Source organism: Peromyscus eremicus, chromosome 10 (genome assembly GCF_949786415.1).
Source record: "Peromyscus eremicus chromosome 10, PerEre_H2_v1, whole genome shotgun sequence".
Lineage (NCBI taxonomy): Eukaryota > Metazoa > Chordata > Mammalia > Rodentia > Cricetidae > Peromyscus > Peromyscus eremicus.
This window is the reverse complement of record NC_081426.1, coordinates 625660-647091: the sequence shown is the minus strand read 5'-3', so window position 1 is coordinate 647091 and position 21432 is coordinate 625660.

The following is a 21432-nucleotide window of genomic DNA, read 5'->3' as shown; positions in this document are numbered from 1 at the left end:
AAATTCACAAAGCATCCAGTCTCCAAGGCCCTTTCTTGCTGTAGTTGGACATGGATGGCAGGAAGAGGGCAGAGTAAGACAAGAATGTTCTTACCACTCCTCAGCAAAGTGGGGCTGTTTGCTGACTCACACAGAATATTCATTTCCTAGTGAGTAATACTATAAGATGGTTGAGAGCTGTAGCAGGAATCTTAGAAGGTCTTATTAATAAAAACAAACCTGGAGCCGGGTATTAGGGTGAATGCTGGAAGATCAGAGAAGTAGAACAAGCCACAGCTACCTCACCTTGCCAATTCCTCAGCTGATCCTGTTTCCTCAGACTGGAAGCCTCTCAGTCCCCATCCAGAATGAATCTCAGCTGAACTGCTGCTAGAAGCCTGAAAGCTTAACCAGCCAAATGCTTCTAGTTTCTAGTCTTTACGCCTTATATATCTTTCTGCCTTCTACCATCACTCCCTGGGATTAAAGGCTCACTTCTTGGGATTAAAGGTGTGTGTCACCATGCCCGGCTTTTTTCAATGTGACCTTGAACTCACAGAGATTCAGAGGGATTTCTGCTGTGGGATGTTCTGTATGGCAAATGTGTTGCTCTGATTTGTCAGTAAATAAAACACTGATTGGCCAGTGGCTAGGCAGGAAGTATAGGTGGGACTAACAGAGAGGAGAAAAGAAAGAACAGGAAGGCAGAGAGAGACACTGCCAGCCACCATGATGACAAACAGCATGTGAAGATGCCAGTAAGCCACGAGCCATGTGGCAAGGTATAGATTTATAGAAATGGATTAATTTAAGCTGTAAGAACAGTTAGCAAGAAGCCTGCCATGGCCATACAGTTTGTAACCAATATAAGTCTCTGTGTTTACTTGGTTGGGTCTGAGCAGCTGTGGGACTAGCAGGTGAGAGAGATTTGTCCTGACTGTGGGCCAGGCAGGAAAACTCTAGCTACAGATTTCTGCCTCTGGAATGCTAGGATTAAAGGCGTGTGCTACCACTGCCTATTCTCTATGTTTAATATTGTGACTGTTCTCTTCTCTGACCCCAGATAAGTTTATTAGCATGCACAATATTTTGGGGAACATAATACCACCACAGAGAGCAATTAGACTTTTCTTCAATGAAGAAGACTCTTAATTATACTGTCAGTGTGCCATAAGAGAAAAATCAGTTCTGTGTTATTTGAAAGTAAGAAATAGACTGGATACTAAGATCTACAAGTACTCCTTGGGAAGATGGCCCTGACTAGGCCACATTCTCTAGTCTCTGACATATGCAAGGATAGAAACCTTCCTTGCATTTTGAGAATAGGAAATCCTTGTTCATCCAGTCTGCTTTTTTCCTAGAGGGTAGAATTTAAGTTCTATTTTAAAGGTATTTCTGCCCCAACATCTGGGAATCCATGAGAATGTAATTTCAAGACTGTGCCTTTGCAGTGGCACAGGCTAGAGTCAACAAGAAGATTCTAGGAAAATGAAGGCTGGTGCCAGCTTCTTGGTGTCAGGTCAGTCTCTTGTCACGTGTTTATAGAGACAGTTGTTCTCCACACTTCATGTTTGGGATTTTTTGATTCTCTGAGTCACTATTCTTTTATATTTTCTGTATATTCCTGATTACTCCAACAACAGCTGTTCTCAGTAAACTAAGACTTGACTTCTCTTGAATGTACCAACTCACTGGGACTTGTCTCAATCTGACATTCTAGGTCAGTAGTAATGGGAATTAGACTTTTTCCAAATCACCAATAAGATGGAATTGAACTTAGAAAAGTTTGTGGTCCTGAAAGTGCCAGCAGAATGGGCAAAGCAGATAACATGTAAACTTCATGGGGTTTGCTGTGGCTTTAGCCTGTCAAATCTTTTCTGTATAGCCCTTAGTAGAGACACCATGAGCAAGCTAACTCCATTCTGTGTTTTGGACAAAGACTAACACTTATGTATGCTTTTAACAGTAACAGGTCCTGTTGTTGAGTAACTGTTGGGTAACTGTTGTGTTATATTTTGTTTGTGTCCTGATAAATAAAGCTTGCTACTAGTTAACCATAGAGGTCTGGAGGTCTGTACAGACAGGAGACAGGAAGTGATAAGTCAGGGCAGAGACAGAATTTTAGCTTTTTTTGGTCAGAGGATTTGGAGATGTAAGAAGTCACTGGTGAATGATCCTCTTCTTCTCTGATCTTTCAGCTTTTACCCTGATTTCTCAATAAAAAAAAAAACTCATGGTTTTTATAGATAAGATTAATTAGGATCACATTTCATCTAGTGTCCAACTTTTGGGGCAAAATGTCATAAAAAAAAGCCACTTACCTATGGCTTTGCAGCCACTGGCACAGGCCAGAGCTGCATGTGGGGGCTCCTGCTGGAGTCACCACCCCACCAACTAGGTTTTCCTTTTTTCCCCAAGCTTTCTGAGCAAGTCTTGGATTTTTCTGTTGAAGCCTCTCTACAGCTCATCTTTTAGTCATTATTAATAAACTATGACAGAACAGTGTTATCATTTCCAAATATTTTCCCTCAAGTTTTGACATCATTAACAACTAAATGATGGGATAATTAATGTTAATGGGATTTACATAATGTCAATCATGAATATTATTTGTTTGATCATTTTTATTTTAGCATTGAAAAGGTTGTTTAATTTAAGTGCCAAGGTAAAAGTTTTACAAAAACTTGTGAAAAACATTATAGAGATATTCAGAACCAGACAGAGGAATTTAAAGGTGAACCTATCTCAGCACTGAATTATATGGTTACAGAGAAACAGCCTGTTTTCAAACAACCAAACTTAATCTCTCCAGTAATCTTACAGAAACTGCCAAATGTTCAAGGCTGTGTATGAGCTAACTGGACTCCTGTGGAAATGTTAGATTAGAGGAGATTTAAATAAGCTATATTTGTATTTGGTATGCATTCTCCATTTGTAAAGCAGATGTTAAACTCATGGTCAACTTGTAATAGAATTATCCCTCAACACTGGAAATATTTTGTTACAGCAGTAATAGAGGCTAGTCCAAAGTTACAATGGAGAACATGGTGGAAAGCAGATGCTAAGACTATAGAACAACGATGTAGGACTAGAGGTATGAAAATATCCCAATATCAACTTCTTGGAGAAGGCGATTGTGCTGATACACAAAGATAATCTTTATATGATGACCACACACTAATTTTATGCTGAATGGCAACCCTGAATGCTTGGAACAGAATTGAAAAGTAGGAAAGAAAACTGAATCATTTACAGGTCACAAAAGAAACCTTCACTGGTTACTTATAAAGGCTGTCTTCAGCAGTAAATAAAACGATACCAAATTCAGAACCTACACAGATACTAATTGAATCTATGAATTTAGAAAATGCCAATGTACAATGCAAAAGGGTAATTAGGCCATTAAAGGGAAGATCAGCATCCTGGGAAGAATGGATCAAAGATACAATTAATATTGAATCTCATGACCATAATGATACTTGGATAGGAGAGGTGATTTCCAGAGGTCTGAAAAAAAATAATATCAGATGCTTTAATTGCAGTAAATGAGGTCATCTAAAAAGGGACTCTGAAGAGGGCATTCCTAGAAACAATGTTTCTTCAAGGAACAAAGGCAACAGAATGCTCCTCCCTTCTGTATTTTGCAAACATTGGACTAACAAATGTAGATCAACAAGGGACAGACAAGGTAATCCTTTTCCTTTGCCATTGGGAAACTCCCTGAGCAGCCTCTTGCAGGTCCCCATGGCAAATTCAGTTCAGTCCTTTCTGCCATTGTAGAAGAAACTCCTTCCCAGAGCAATTAAATAACCTAATGCCTATTGTAAATAAACCATACTGCTCAAGGTGATAGGACAACTATTGCAGAGAGAACAAAAAATTCAGGAGAAATCATAAAGCAATTTTTTGGGCAAACTTCTACAAATGAACAAAGACCAAAATTAAAAATATAAATAAATGATGTTCTTATTGAGGGTCTTGTAGAGATAGGTGTGGATGTTACAATAATTGCACCAGAATCTTGGCATCCAAATTGGCCTCTTCGGGAGGAAAATGTTCAGCTTTTAAGGGCTGGAACATTATCTCCAGTGCAACTGAGTGCAAGATGGGTCAAATGTATAGGGCCAGAAGGACAAAGAGAAAAATTAAAGCTAATATAGTTCTGAATTTATGAGGCCATGATTTATTACAACAATGGAATACCCAGATTAACATCCTTCCAACCTCAAAAACAAACCATAAACTAACATGTGTTTCTGAGAAAAATATTAGAAAATACTATAAAAAAACAGTCACCAGCCATCCAGATTGTATAAGAACAGGGCACAACAGCTGCTGATTTTTCAGACACCAACAGCTCTATCTTTAAAATGATTAACAAATAACCTTGTATGGGTTCAGCAATGGCCTTTAACAACAGAGAAACTACAGGCCTTAGAACATTTCATACAAGAGCAGTTAAATGCTCAGAATATTGAAGAATCAACAAGCCCTTGGAATTCTCCTGTATTTGTTATTAAAAAGAAATAAGTGGAGAATGGTAACAGATTTAAGAGCAATTTAAAAAGTAATTCAGCCAATGATCTCCCTACGATCTGGAATTCCTTTACTTACTCTGTTACCTAAATAATGGCCTCTCATAGTTATCAATTTAAAAGACTGTTTCTTCTCAGTGCTCTTAGAAGAAAAAGACAGAGAAGATTTGCCTTCATAGTGCCTACATACAATAATATCAATGGAGGGTTCTCCTATAGGGAATGTTAAATAGCCCAACCCTGTGCCAGTATTTTATATGGCAGCAACTGAAAGTAATATGTAAACAATTTCCTAAGTCTATAATTTATCATTACATGAATGATATTTTACTAGCAGATTCAAATGCAGATACCTTAGAAAGAATGTTTTAAGAAGTAAAGAAAAATTTTCCTTGTTAGGGATTACAAATTGCTTTTGAAAAGACACAAAGAGAAGATTCTACTAATTATTTAAGATATAAAATAGGTCTATAAAAATTAGACCCCAAAAGATACAAATTAGGAGAGATCAATTATGAACTTTTAAAGACTTTCTATGATTATTTGGAGACATTTTCAGTCTATGGACTGCTGTTTGAGTGAAAAATTATGAACTGAGTAAGTTCAAAATCTTAGAGAGTGACAGGGACTTAAATAGTCAAGAGAATTATCAGCTGAAGCTTTGGTGGAAAAGAAAATACAGGGTGCACATGTGGATCATGTGGATCCAAAGATTGGTTGCATTCTGGTTATTTTTACACTCTAAGAATTCTCCTACAGGAATTTTAATGCAGAGGGATGATATTATATTCGAATGGACATTTCTATCAAATAAAGAGAGTAAAAAATTAAAAATTTATATGAAAAATATTGCTGAGTTGATTTTAAAAGGAAAATTGAGACTTGTCAATAATAGCAGGAATAGACCCAGCAGAAATTGTAGCACCTTTAAATAATGATGAAATTGACAAATTATGGGCAGAAAGTGAACCTTGGCAAAGAGCTTGCAGTAATTTTTTAGGAGAGATTAACAAATAATATCCCAAAAGCCAGAGAATTCAACTTATAAAGAGAGCTAACTAGATCCTGCCTCACATTGTATGGAAAATATCAATATCTGGAGCCCCTACATTTTATACAGACACAGATAAACAAGGAAAGGCAGGTTACAAATCAGAAAATTTTAGTAAAATGGTTCAAAGTTCATATAATTTGGTTCAAAAATTTGAACTATTCTGATGGTATTAATGGATTTTTCAAACCTCTCAACATAGTTACTGACTCTCAGTATGCCAAAGAAGTGATCTTACATATTGAAACAGCAGAATTTATCCCTCATGAGTCAGAATTAACTAATTAACTTTGTTATTTATTTGGTTACAAGATATAATCAGGAATAGGAATCATCCCTTATATATAACTCACATCTGATCCCATATGGGTCTGGCAGGACCTCTAGCACAAGATAATAATGAGACTGATAAACTATTGATAGGTAATGTGCTGAAGGTCTCAGAATTTCATTAAAAACATCATGTCAACAGTAAAGTTTTAAAAAAGGATTTTTCCATAACATGGCAAGAAGCCAAGGAAATTATAAGGAAATGTCCTACTTGTTCTTTTTACAACCAAAATGCACTACCAGCAGGGTGTAAACCAAAGGGGATTCAGAGGAATGAAATCTGGCAAATGGGTGTGTTTCATTTTGCAGAATTTGGAAAATTGAAATATGTACACCACACCATTGATATTTCAATGGGCAATTGCTCTGAGTTCTGAAAAGGCTGATTCTGTAATCACACATTTGCTAGAAGTATGGCTATTATGGGTACACCTGTACAAATTAAAACTGACAATGCTCTAGCATATGACTCTGGTAAAAATTAAACAGTTTTTTTGCTTATTACAATATAATGCATATTAGAGGTATATCATACAGTTCTACAGGCCAAGCAGTCACAGAAAGATCAAATCAAACTCTATAGAATGTGCTAAATAAATAGAAAGGGGTAACAAAAACCCCCAGAAATAGATTACATAATGCTCTATTAACTTTGAATTTTCTCAATGCTAATGAGAAAGGAACAGCAGCTGTAGAGAGACATTGGATAACAGAAAAAAAAAACTACAGAATTAAATCAGCCTATGTACTTTTCCAATCATGGTCTCAATAATTCTTGCTCATACAATCCCTCTTCTTTCTTGCCAATTGGACTCCTGGAGCTCCACCTGGGGCCTGGCCCTGGATCTCTGCATCCGCTTCCCTCAGTCATTGGATGAGATTTCTAGCACGACAGTTAGGGTGTTTGGTCATCCTATAACCAGAGTAGGTCAGCTCAGGCTTTCTCTCGACCATTGCCAGTAGTCTATTGTGGAGGTATCTTTGTGGATTTCTGAGGACCTCTCTAGCACTTTTGCTTCTTCCTATTCCCATGTGGTCTTCATTTATCATGGTCTCTTATTCCTTGTTCTCTCTCTCTGTTCTTGATCGAGCTGAGATCTTCCGCTCCCCTAAGCTCTCTTTCCCTCAAACCTTGCCCTTCATTACCCCTGCTTACACCCAGTCTGCTCATGTAGATCTCATCCATTTCTCTGGCATTGGGTGATGCCTGTGTCTTTCTTAGGGTCCTGTTTTCTAGGTAGCCTCCCTGAAGTTGTGAGTAGCAGTCTAGTTATCTTTGTTTTACATCTAGTATCTTCCTATGTGTGAGTACATACCATGTTTGTCTTTCTGAGTCTGGGTTACCTCACTCAGGATGATTTTTTCTAGATCCATCCATTTGCCTGCAAACCTCATGATGTCATTGTTTTTCTCTGCTGAGTAGTACTCCATTGTGTATATGTACCACATTTTATTTATCCATTCTTCAGTTGAGGGGCATCTAGGTTTTTCCAGGTTCTAGCTATTACAAATAATGCTGCTATGAACATAGATGATACTCTTAGTTAGAGTTGCCCCAAGTATCATCATCAAAGGACACTTTGTTCATACCTTGTGGTATGATTGAGCATTTCTTTGATATATGCCCTAGAGTGGTATAGCTGGGTCTTGAGGGAGATTGATTCCCAATTTTCTAAGAAAGCGCCGTATTTATTTCCAAAGTGGCTGTACAAGCTTGCATTCCCACCAGCAGTGGAGGACAGTACTCCTTGCTCCGTGACTGGCTATGCTCCGTGTCCTCTCCAGCATAAGGTATCTTCAGTGTTTTTGATCTTAGCCATTCTGACAGTATAAGGTGGTATCTTATTTGCGTTTTGATTTGCATTTCCCTAATGAATAGGGATGCTGAGCAATCCTTAAATGTCTTTCAGCCATTGGAGCTTCCTCTGTTGAGAATTCTCTGTTTAGTTCTATAGCCCATTTCTTAATTGGACTGTTGAGCGTTTTGATGTCTAATTTCTTGAGTTCTTAATATATTCTGAATATCAGCCCTCTGTCAGATGTGGGGTTGGTGAAGACCTTTTCCCATTCTGTAGGCTGTCGCTTTGCCTTGTTGACCATGTCCTTTGCTCTGCAAAAGCTTCTCAGTTTCAAGAGGTCTCAATGATTGATTGTTTCTCTCAGTGTCTGTGCTACTGGTGTTATATTTAGGAAGTAATCTCCTATGCCAATGTATTCAAGACTACTTCCTACCTTCTCTTTTATCAAGTTCAGAGTAACTGGATTTATGTTGAGGTCTTTGATCCACCTGGACTTAAGCTTTGTGCACAGGGACAGGTATGGATCTATTTGCAGCCTTCTACACATTGACATCCAGTTATGCCAGCATCATTTGTTTAAGATGCTTTCTTTTTTCCATTGTACACTTTGGCTTCTTTGTCAAAAATTATATGTTCATAGTTGTGCAAATTAATGTCAGTGTCTTCAATTCAATTCCATTGGTTCACATGTCGGTTTTTATGCCAATACCAAGCTGTTTTTATTACTGTAGCTCTATAGCAGATCTTGAGGTAAGGGGTCATGATGCCTCCAGAGGTTGTTTTATTGTACAGGATTCTTTTGGCTATCCTGGGTTTTTTGTTTTTCCATATGAAGTTGAGTATTATTCTTTCCAGGTCTGTGAAGAATTGTGTTGGTATTTTGATGGGGATTGCATTGAATCTGTAGATTGCTTTTGGTAAGATTGCCATCTTTACTATGTTAATCCTGCCTATCCACGAGCATGGGAGATCTTTCCATTTTCTGACATCTTCTTCAATTTATTTTTTTCAGGGACTTAAAGTTCTTGTCATATAGGTCTTTCACTTGCTTATTTAGAGTTACCCAAGGTATTTTATATCATTTGTGGCTATTGTAAAGGGTGATATATCTCTGATTTCCTTCTCAGCCTGTTTATCAATTGTATATAGGAGGGCTACCGATTTTTTTTGAGTTGATCTTGTATCCTGCTATGTTGATGAAGATGTTTATAAGCTGTATCAGTTCCTTGGTTGAATTTTTAGGGTCACTCAGTGTACTATCATGTCATCTGCAAATAGGGAAAGCTTGACTTTTTCCTTTCCAATTTGTATCCCCTTAATCTCCTTATGTTGTCTTATTGTTCTGGCTAGAACTTCAAGTACTATATTGAATAAGTATGGGGAAAGCGGACAGCCTTGCTTTGTTCCTGATTTTAGTGGAATCACTTTGTTTCTCTCCATTTAATTTGATGTTGGCTGTTGGCTTGCTGTAAATTGCCTTTATTATGTTTAGGTATGTTCCCTGTATTCCTGATTGCTCCAAGACCTTTATCATGAAGGGGTGTTGGATTTTGTCAAATGCCTTTTCTGAATCTAGTGAGATGATCATGTGGTTTTTTTTCTTTGAGTTTGTTTATATGGTGTATTACATTGATGGACTTTCGTATGTTGAACCACCCTTGCATTCCTGGGATGAAGCCTACTTGATCATGGTGGATAATAGTTTTGATGTGTTCTTGGAGTCTCTTTGCCAGTATTTTATTGAGTATTTTTGCATCAATGTTCATGAGGGAGATTGGTCTGTAGTTCTCTTTCTTTGTTGCATCTTTGTTTGGTTTAGGAATCAGGGTAATTGTAGCCTCATAGAAGGAGTTTGGTAATGTTCCTTCTGTTTCTATTGTGTGGAACAATTTAAAGAGTATTGGTATTAACTCTTTTTTGAAGATCTGGTAGAATTCTAAAGACTCTGACATTAATCTGCACACCTATGAACATATGATCTTTGACAAAGAAGCCAAAACTGTACAAAGGAAAAAAAAAGCATCTTCAACAAATGGTGCTGGCATAACTGGATGTCAACATGTAGAAGAATGAGAATAGATCCATATCTATCACCATGCACAAAACTTAAGTCCAAGTGGATCAAAGACCTCAACATAAATCCAGTTACTTTGAACCTGATAAAGGAGAAAGTAGGAAGTAGTCTTGAGCGTATTGGCACTGGAGATAACTTCCTAAATATAATACTAATAGCACAGACACTAAGAGAAACAGTTAATAAATGGGACCTCTTGAAACTGGAAACTTTTGTAGGGCAAAGGACATGGTCAACAAGACAAAGCGACAGCTTACAGAATGAGAAAAGGTCTTCACCAACCCCACATCTGACAGAGGGCTGATATCCAGAATATATAAAGAACTCAAGAAATTAGACATCAAAATACCCAACAGTCCAATTAAAAAATGGGTTATAGAGCTAAACAGAGAATTCTCAGCAGCAGAAACTCGACTGGCTAAAAGACATTTAAGGAATTGCTCAACATCCTTAATCATCAGGGAAATGCAAATCAAAATGACTCTGAGATATTATCTTACACCTGTCAGAATGGCTAAAATCAAAAACACTGAAGACAGCTTATGCTGGAGAGGATGTGGAGCAAAGGGAACACTCCTCCAATGTTGGTGGGAATGCAAACTTGTACAACTACTCTGGAAATCAATATGGTACTTTCTTAGAAAATTGGGAATCAATCTCCCTCAAGACCCAGCTATACCACTCTTGGGCATATACCCAAGGAATGCTCAATCATACCACAAGGACACATGCTCAACTATGTTCATAGCAGCATTATTTGTAATAGCTAGAACCTGGAAACAACCTAGATGCCCCTCAACTGAAGAATGGATAAATAAAATGTGGTACATATACACAGTGGAGTACTACTCAGCAGAGAAAAACAATGACATCATGAGGTTTGCAGGTAAATGGATGGAACTAGAAAAAAATCATCATGAGTGAGGTAACCCAGACTCAGAAAGACAAACATGGTATGTATTCACACATAGGAGGATACTAGATGTAAAACAAAGATAACCAGACTGCTACTCACAACTTCAGGGAGGCTACCTAGAAAACAGGACCCTAAGAAAGACACAGGCATCACCCAATGCCAGAGAAATGGATGAGATTTACATGAACAAATTGGTGTGTGTGGCGGGGGTAATGGAGGGCAAGGGTGGGGGGAAAGAAAGCTTAGGGGAGTGGGAGATCCCAGCTGGATCAGGAGCAGAGTTGGAGAACGAGGAGGAAAACACCGTGATGAATGTAGACCCCAGGGGAATATGAAGAAGCAGAGTGCTAGAGAGGTCCCCAGAAATCCACAAAGATACCTCCACTGTAGACTACTGGCAATGGTTGAGAGAGTGCCTGAGCTGACCTGCTCTGGTGATCAGATGGTTGAACTCACTGGCTGTCATGATAGAACTCTCATCCAGTGTCTGATGGAAGTAGATGCAGACATCCACAGTCAAGGCCCAGGTGGAGCTCCGGGAGTCCAATCATCAAGGGAGAGGAAGGATTGTATGAGCGAGAGACATTGAGACCATGATTGGAAAAAGCACAAGGACAAATAGCCAAACTAGTAGAAATGCATGAACTGTGAACCAATGACTGAGAAGCCCCCAGGGAACTGGATCAGGCCTTCTGGATAAGTGAGACAGTTGATTAGCTTGAACTGTTTGGGAGGTCCCCAGGCAGTGGGACCAGGACCTGTCCTTAGTGCATGAGCTAGGTTTTTGGAGCCTGGGGCCTATGCTGAGACACTTTGCTCAGCCTTGGTGTAGGGAGGAGAAGACTGGACCTTCCTCAGCTGAGTCTACCAGGCTGGGCTGACTCCACAGGGGAGACCTTGCCTTGGAGGAGGTGGGAATGGGGGGTGGATTGGGAGTGCTGGGGTTGGGAGGAGGGAAGACAGGGGAATCTGTGGCTGATATGTGAAATTAAGTTAATTAAAAAATAAAAATATTAAATAAAAAGAAAATATAAACAAAGAGATAAATAATAAATAAATAAATAATACATAATAAATAAATACAAAATCTAGCTAAGCATAAGCCGATCCCTGAGCCAGCTAGAAAGTATCATCCTCCATGATTCTTGCTGTACTTCTTAACTCTAATGGTCAGAGGTACTACTCTGTGGAATAGCAAGCAGGCCCACCTTGAAGTTCTGCCTTAACTTTCCTCAGTGAAGGACTGTGAGGTGGATTTATAAGGTGAGTAAACCCTTTCTTCTTTAAGTTACTTGTGGTAAGGGTATTTTATCACAGCAACAGAAAGTAAACTAGAATGGTTTACTCTCTTATTAGGAGTACTTGATTTTACTTATGACGTTCTAATTATAAGTGTTTAAAAACATATTGTCTTCCTTCCCCCACTAGATTGTAAACTCTTTGAGGTCAAGCATTCATCTGTCACTTCTTACTTCTCTAGGAACCAGCATAGTGACTGATAGAAGAACCTCAATAAGGCTGAAGTTGTAGCTAAGTTTGGTAGAGTGCTTGCCTGGCATGCAGTACAGGATAACCTGGGTTCCTTCTTCAGTACCATATAAATCAGATTGGTGACACATGCCCTTAATCCTAGCACTCAGAAGGTGAAGGCAGGGGACCAGAAGCTGCAAATCATCTTCAGGCCCATATCAAGTTCAAAGCCAGCCTAGAAAACAGGAGACTTTGTGTCAGAAAATAAAATGGGCTATGGAGATGGCTCAGTTGGTAGAGTGATTACCATGTAGACATGAGAATATCAGTTCAGATCCTAGGACTAGGGATCCTGGTCAGCTAGTCTAGTTAAATCAGCAAGTAACAGGTCTGGTGAGAGGTCAATGTCTCAAAAAATAGGGTGGAGAGCAGCTTCCAATGTTACCATGATGAATGAATATGTGATGCAGAGGTGGGAAAGACAGAGGAGCAGACTGGTACATGCACAGCGGAACTGGACATGCCATAGCTGTGACTGTTATGAGAAAAGGCAGTGATTGATAGAAGAGCAGATGAGATGGTAAGACAGTTTTTTTTCTTATTTTCTTTTTGCAGGGAGGTTACAAGGGTGGAGGGTGGATATGGAAGGACTCGGAAATTAGTGGGATTGGGTACATGATGTGAAATTCCCAAAGAACCAATGAAAAAAATGTTTTATAAAAAAGTAAATTTATATATTAGTAACCAAGTATGTTTGCCTAATAAAAGCATAGTTAAAAAATAAGGTGAAGAAGTGACTAGGAAGACATCAGACCTCTACTTCTGGCACCAGTGTGCACATTCACACATGTGCACAAACATATGAACACATATACCACATACATGCATAAAATAAGAAAAGGTCCTCAATTGGTATTTCTTGAGGTCGTGAAGGCACATACAATATGGAACATATGCTTAAGAGGTCTAGTTAATGCTGGGTGTAGTGGTACACATCAGATCAACCAGTATTAAAAAAGAAATGAATACTTGCCAAGCATAATGGCAAATATGTAATCTTAGCACTGAGGAAGAAGAGTCAGGAGAATTGCTACAAGTTCAAGGCCAGCTCTCACTATATATTGAATTCTGTGTTACCAAGGGCTATTTAGGGAAACCTGTTTCAACCCCCTCCCCCCATCCACCCATTCCCCACCCCTGCTGCCAAATCTAATTTTTGAGCCATTTTAGGGGAAATATTTCCTGCATTTTTGTTAGCCATGTTGTTTCCTAGTTTGATTTCTTTGTATACCCACTAAAATGTCCTCTAATTTCAAGACCTCTCAGATCTTGCCTACTTTAAACTCAAATGCTACTGACTTTTTATTTTACCCAAAGCTGCTCTTGCTCAGTTAATTTTCCTAGTTAAGTTATTTATAGCTCATTCCATGACATATAAGTAGAAAGCTAATTTAAGATCTGTAATGCTCAAAAACTTTAAGCCACAAAGCACCACAAATATTTCACTCTAAGTCTCTTTGCTTTTGTGCTATATTAAAGGTTTCAAACAGGCACAGCACCATATGGTATTGAACATATGGCACATGACAGTCCCTATTCATATGGAAAATATGCTAATGTTATCCTGTACAGGAAGTGGAAAAAGAACCAGATTTATTTTTATATATGTTTATCTGGTATCAGCATCTAAAAATACTCATATCCTATGTCACAGTGAGAATAAGAGGAGAAGAACAGACATCCCTGATGGTCATAGTCAAGGTAATATGAGGCTCATAAAGAAGTCTCTCAGAGTTATCAAGTCTTCAAGCCCAAAAGAACGTATGTCTACCTGCGGCCACATGCTAGATGTTACTCCAGATGCCTTATAGATTGTTCTTACAGTTGTAAGCTATAGCTCTGTATTAGTTAGGGTTTTATTGATGTGAAGAGACACCATGACCACATAGCTCCTATAAAGGAAACCATTTATTGGGGGAGCTTATAGTTCAGAGGTTTAGTCTATTATCATCATGGCAGGAAGACATGGTGTCATGCAGGTAGACATGGTGTTGGGGAGGTAGCCAAGAGTTCTACATCTATCCTCAGGCAGCAGGAAGAGAGAGTGAGCCACTAGGCCTGGCTTGAGCTTCTGAAACTTCAAAGCCCATGCCCCTACTCTAACAAGGCCACATCTCCTAACAGCGCCACTCCTTATGGGCCTATGGGAGCCATTTTTTTCAAACCACAACAGGCTACATTAGGCCAATGACCACACACACTATTTAATATTGTGCATAACTTTGTTTTAAAATTTTATGGACTTGGGTAGGTAGTGGAGGATCTTGGAGGAGTTGAGGCTAAAAAAACGCACACACACACACACACACACACACACACACACACACACACACCACAAACTCAAAAAGACAAAAAAAATTCCTATAAAGTTTCTATGCTGATTTAACCATCTACAATTGCTTTGGGGACTTCTGTAGCTATGATCACATGTAACTACCTAGATTTCAAATGGACATTCTTAACAACATCAATAACAAAAATAAGAGAATTGGAAATATAGTCTAACTTGTTGTGCTTCTTTACAATTCTTATTACTGTTAACATTATTATTATTTGGTACTAGAGACTGAATTCATGCCCTTGCACATGCTGAACAAATGTTCTAGCCCTACTTTAGCAATACCTAATTATCCACTAACCAATCTTGCTGTGGAAGACTGATTGATAAATAAAACATTGATTGGCCAGTAGCCAGGCAGGAAGTATAGGTGGGACTAACAGGGAGAAGAATTGAGAGAACAGGAAGGCAGAGAAGACGCTGCCAGCTGCCGCTATGACAAGAAACATGTAAAGATACTGGTAAGCCACAGGCCATGTGGCAACTTATAGATTAATAGAAATGAGTTAATTTAAGATATACGAACTAGATAACAAGGAGCCTGCTGTGGCCATACAGTTTGTAAGCAATATAAGTCTCTGTGTGTTTACTTGGTTGGGTCTGAGCAGCTGTGGGACTGGCAGGTGACAGAGATTTGTCCTGACTATGGGCCAGGCAGGGAAACTCTAGCTACATAATCTATTTAAAACTCTAGAAGAAGAGACAGAGTTGGATAATCCTCAAATAGTCCTCTAGAGAGGCAAGAAAAGAACTATAGGCATTTGAATCCAGACTAAAAGTGGCATTTGTGTATTATGTGGATCCTTCACTGTCTTTAAATTTACTTATTTCCCCCACTTAAACAGTTTCCTACAGGTATTATAGCACAAGAGGATAAATTTTTGGAACTGATTTATTTAAACCATAAGGGCCATAAAATACTGCTTGCCTTGCTGTTCTTGCTCAATTAGTAAATTAGGGGAGGACCTGATGTCAACAGTTATGTAGATTTGATCCTTTCTGTATTATATTACCCTTAACTGACAACCAATTTTTAAGAATATTACAGAACTCCATTGATTTTCAAATTTTATTTGCAGAGTACCATGGAAGTATTGGAAATCATTATCCATGTGACAAGCTATGGGATTTTCTCATACAAACTGAATTTGTCATTACAAAAGTTGTCCAGCCTTCTCCCATTCCACAGCAAATGCTTATTTTATTGATGCTCATCTAATAGATAGGAGAGATTCATGGCCCAGATATTCATCAATCTATTAGTACTTTTTTTTTTTTTTACCTCAGACCAACAGTAGAACTGGCTGTTTTGAATCATCTACTATGGTTAATTTATAAACCCTTAAATATCATTTCAGATTCTGCTTATACTATAGGATTATTTCCAGCAATAGAAACTACTTTAATTTCATCTTTGCATTCTGCTATGCTCCCATTACTACAGGAACTATAACATCTGGTTTAGCCTGCATACATCCTTTGTTCATTACTCATATTCATACATACTTTTTAACCTCTGGTTGTTTTGCAGAAGGAAATAAGCAAGTTTATGCATTAATTTGCCCTATTTTTACTTCTCCAGAATAGGAACATCAATATTCATATGTTAATGCTGATAGACTTCATGTACAATACCACATCCCACTTAGACAAGCAAGAAAAATTGTGCAAGAATGTCATGTTTGTACTATTTTACACTGTCATAGTCATATACCTGGAGTTAATCCCAGAGATTAAAATACTAATGAATTATGGCAAAGGGATGTTACTCACTTTTCTCTTGTGCCTCAGATGCCATACCTGCACATGTGCATTGATACATATTCTAAATTTCTTTGGTCTGTACCTCAATCCTCAGAGAATGCTTCTGCAGTATGCTCTTCTCTTATATAAACTTTCACTGTTGTAAGAGTGCCTACTGAGATAAAAACTGAAAATGGACAAGTCTATAGTAGTAAAAAAAATTCAGAACTTCTGTAAAGAATGGAATATTAATTATATTAAAGGCATTCCTTACAATCCTCAAGGCACATAGAATATTAAAACAGTACTTAGAAAATAAAAAGTGGAGCACCAAGGAATATCCTTACACTTTCCTTATCTACTCTTAATTTTTAAAATTTGCCTGAAATTATATATGATGTCAAGAGCTCAAAAATATTTTACTATAGAGCATTCTGAACTGCCTTTAGACAGGCCTATATGGTTTAAACAATTTAAGACTTGAAAATCTGGTTGGTTGGCTGAAGAAAATTGGGAAGCTATATACATCTGTCATGGCATATGAATCCACTGAAACATTCACAATGGGCAAAAGGAGATATCAACTATATCATCAGAAGTCACATCTGCCCACTTGGGGCCAAGTTAAGGCCCTGTGCACATAGGGAGTAGTTATTCTATGAAACACAAAGAGTCTATGAGAATCTTTTTTTGGTGGTGTTAGCTGCTTTGACTTGTACATATGCAGTGAGTGCCTCTGAGCATGTGTATTGATCTTATGTTCATCATGCTCCTTTGACATGTGCATCTGCAGTGAATGCCTCTGAACATGTGCATTGGTTTTATATTTCACATCCCCCTTTGCTTCAATTCATAAATTGGATGAACCCAGCTCCTGTTATCTATACTAATGACACTGTGTTTATACCTGGACCTTGGGACAGTAATAGACTCATTCATTCATCTGGAGAAGGGACAGCACTTAATTTTGTCTTGGAATTTAAATCACTTCCTATTTGCATAGGACATGATAACATTTGATTTCCTATTAAAGGCAAATATGGGATATATTCTACATAATATCAGAATAATAGGGGCCTCTTTTCCAGCTATTTTCTATATTTTTCTGACCAATATAATAATATAACCAACAGTACTGGACATAGTTTTGGTCCTTATTCTTTTTTTTAACTTTCATTTTTATTTATTGTGTCTTTCATATCATGCCTCTCCATCTCATTTATTTCCCAATCCCTTCATATTCACTCTCTGCCCTTACAACCTCCTTCCCCCCAAATAAAGTAAAATAAAACTTAAGAGAAGAAAAAAACAGAAAAATCAGTTTTATCTTGGAAGCTGTATTTGCAAGTGTTCATTGCAATGAGTCATTGTTTGAGACTTCTGGTTTCTGCTTCACTATCGATGCTGACTCCTCACTGGGACTCCTCTTCTTTATCCCATTGTCCTGTGCCATGGAGATCCTGCAGCTTTGGGTCTGCAAGACTTGTCCCTTCACATGCTCCAACAGACCACAGATGACAAGGATATTGGGGTAGGCCAACTCATAACCCTGGTTCTGGGCCTGGTTAGTTGCATGATTGGTCAGTTCACCAGCTCTCCCTTGTCTTTACCAACAAGGTAAAGCTCTCATGCATTGTCCTGGCTAGTTCCCCCTTGTAGTGATGAGCAAGTGGTAGGACCAGTTCTCCCATTTTTTGTGTCCTCAGGGTTGGTTCTTCTACACCTACACCTTCAGGGTCAGCTCTACTGTGTTGCCCAGGCATGGCATAGGAGCCAGTCTCCTGAGTGTTGCAGCTGATAAGGGGCAGGAACAGCTCTCTTGCTTTTATGACCTCTGGGCTAGTTCTCCCACCTGCCTCAGGCATTGATGGGCAGGGTGAGGTAGGTGGGAGAGGGCATCTCTCACCTCTCATGCTGCCATATGACAGATGAGTAATAGGGACAGCTCTCTCATGCTCACAACTTAGGGGCTGGCTCACCCATACCTCTGCCAGTTGGGTTGGCTCTATTATGCTGCTCAGGTGAGGTGCAGGGCCTACTCTTTGAGTGTTGTGGCTGGTGGGTGACAGGTGCAGCTCTCCCACTCTTATGAACTCAGGGTCAGCTCTCCCACCTACCTCAGGTATTGTAAGGTGAGAGGAGGGTATCTCTCCCCTACCCATACTGCCATATTGCAATTGAAGTGAGGGGCCAGGTATCCCATGTTCACATTCTCTGGGTGGCTCACCCACTCCCCCATCAATAGAGTCAGCTCTATTGTGCTGTCTAAGTGAGGTGCAGGGTCCACTTTCCCTAGTGCTACAGCTGGCAAGGGGGAGGGTCAGCTCCCTCATCTATCACATATGGCAGGGGTAAGAGGAAGGTTGTTTTTCCTTAACCCTCACCACCACATGGCAGATGAGGGGTGTGTGGCCAGATATCCCACTCTCTAACCCTCAGAGCTATCTTACTCCTGCCTCATCTGTCACAGACATTGAGGGGAAAAGGCTATGGGAAGCATCTCTCCCCTGGCTACACCACCTCATTAGAAATTAGTTGTGGGGACAGCTCTCCCACTCTCATAACCTCAGGGCTGGCTTACCCATACTTCTGCCAACAGGGCTGTCTCTATTTTGCTGCCCAGGCAAGGTGCAGGGCCGGCTTTCCTGAGTGTTATAGATGGTGGGGGAAAGAGGCTGCTCTCCCTCTCCTGTGACCTCAGGGCTAGCTCTCCCATCTGTCTTAGGTGTTAATGATGGGAAAGCATCTATCCCCAGCCCATGCCTCCATATGGCAGATGAAGGACAGGGCCAGGTCTCCCATGTTCACATTCTCAGGGTGGGCTTACCTATGTCCCATCACCAGGGTCAGCTCCACTGTGCATCCCAGACCAGGTGCAGGGTCTACTTTACAGAGTATTGCAGGTGGTAAAAGCTCCCTTGCCAGCTGGACACAGTAAGGACAGTGGGGGGCATCTTTCCCTCATTCCCACCACTAAACTGCAGGTGAAGGAGACAGTACCAGTTATGCCCCTCTCATGTCCTCAGGGCTGGCTCACCCATGCCCCTATCTACAAAGTCAACTCCACTGTGCTGCCCAGGTGAAGTGGAATGTCTGTTCTCCCAAGTGCTGCTGCTGGTGAGGGGTTGAGTCAGGTCCCCCATCTGCTGCAGGTCATGGCTGGTGCAACCTGCTCTCCCATTTTCCCACACTCAGACCAGCTCACTCTTGCACCTGTGAACAGGGTCAGCTCTATTATGATGCCCAGGTGAGGTGTAGGGCCCTTTCTTCTGAGTACTTCAGCAGGTGAGGGGCAGGACCAGTTCTCCCTAGTGTTTTAGCCACTGACAGGGTGGAATATAAACAGAGGTGGAAGTTTTTATCTCACCAGCAACTCCAAAATATCCAGCAGCTGCTTCCCAAATTACTACACAGAGACTTATATTAATTAGAAATGCTTGACCTATAGCTCAGGCTTATTACTAACTAGCTCTTACACTTAAATTAACCCATAATTCTTATCTATGTTTAGCTGATGTAGTATAGTCTTTCTGTATGCTGTTAATATGTCTTGCTCTCATCAGCTGATAAATAAAGCTGATTTGGCCTATAACTAGGCACAATATAGATAGCCAGGAAAGCCAAATGGAATACAGGAAGAAAGAAGGACAGAGTTGAAGCAGATGTCAGCCAGCCACCCAAGGAGCAACATGCTAGGAGACCGATATTGCCATGGCCATGTGGTAACACATAGATTAATAGAAATGGGTTGATTTAAAATGTAAGAGCTAGCTCATAATAAGCTTGAGACATTGGCCAAACATTTATAAGTAATATGAAGCCTTCAAGTCAATTATTTGGGAAGTGGCTGCCAGGTATTTGGGAATTTCTGGTGGGACAGAAACGTCCATTTACAAATGGTGCCCAAAGTTTGGCAACTCCATCCACATAAAACCTGAGAGAGCTTAAAGAAGGTTCTAAAATGAAGCTAAGAGCAGCTTCATAGTTCATGTCTCTCATTTCAGGCCATGGTACAGAACTGCATCCCCTGGCCATGGCAGGCTTCAGCTACAACATGGCAGGCTCCCATGGTGTCTCACAGGCCACAGTACAGAGAAGCTTCTCCCAGCCACTGTCTGCAGACTTGAGAGCACAACTGCATGCTACTTAATACTGCTTCCCAGAGTTGGGAAGGTAAGCATGATGGTTCTTAGTACCTCGGCCATGATGGAAAGCAGAGTGGGGTGGAGCCAGCAGCCGAAGATGCCACTTTGGTCCTAGCCACACCCTCTTAGCAGTTTAAAAACTCTCCTGGTCAGAAAAGGATTACAGATACACAATAATGATAAATTCAGACAAAAAACAAAAAAACAAAAACCTCTAAACAGGTTACAGTGTGTTTATAAATATACATAGACTTGGGAGAAAAAAAGGAAAAGGATAGAAAAAGAAGTCCTTAAAAAACAAAGAAATGAGCCGGGCGGTGGTGTCGCACGCCTTTAATCCCAGCACTTGGGAGGCAGAGCCAGGAGGATCTCTGTGATTTTGAGGCCAGCCTGGGCTACCAAGTGAGATCCAGGAAAGGCGCAAAGCTACACAGAGAAACCCTGTCTCGAAAAAACAAACAAACAAAAAAAAAAAACAAAAAAACAAAGAAATGGAAAAAAAACTACTTAAAGATGGAAAATGCACAGGGAGTCTGGATCCTGCATGTTATTGTGTTGATTTTGAATGTTTTGATGCTGACAAGCAACAGCTGCTGAGACATGGGGTTGAAAGAGGGACTGATGACATACACCAGCCTAGACCTTTAAGAATGCCTTAACTTTAAAATAAAAGTAAAAAACCATATAATTGTAAAATGAAACTTTAAAAATGCATTGCTTTGGAGAAGCAGTTTTGCTTTTGTTTCCACAGAAAACAAGAGACTACAGATTTGTTCCAAATTAATGTGGATCAGATTTGATCCACTTGAAACTTGACAAGTGTTGACATGTTGTACAACACAGAGCCACTTTTTCTCCAAGACCACTGAAGAGTTTTCTTCCAGAATCATGATTCAACTCTTTAAGTGAGGATTTTCTTACCGTAGTATTGCAGCCAAGCTGTTTCCACTAGCAGTAATGATATATTAAACATATTTTTCCTGGTTAGCCTT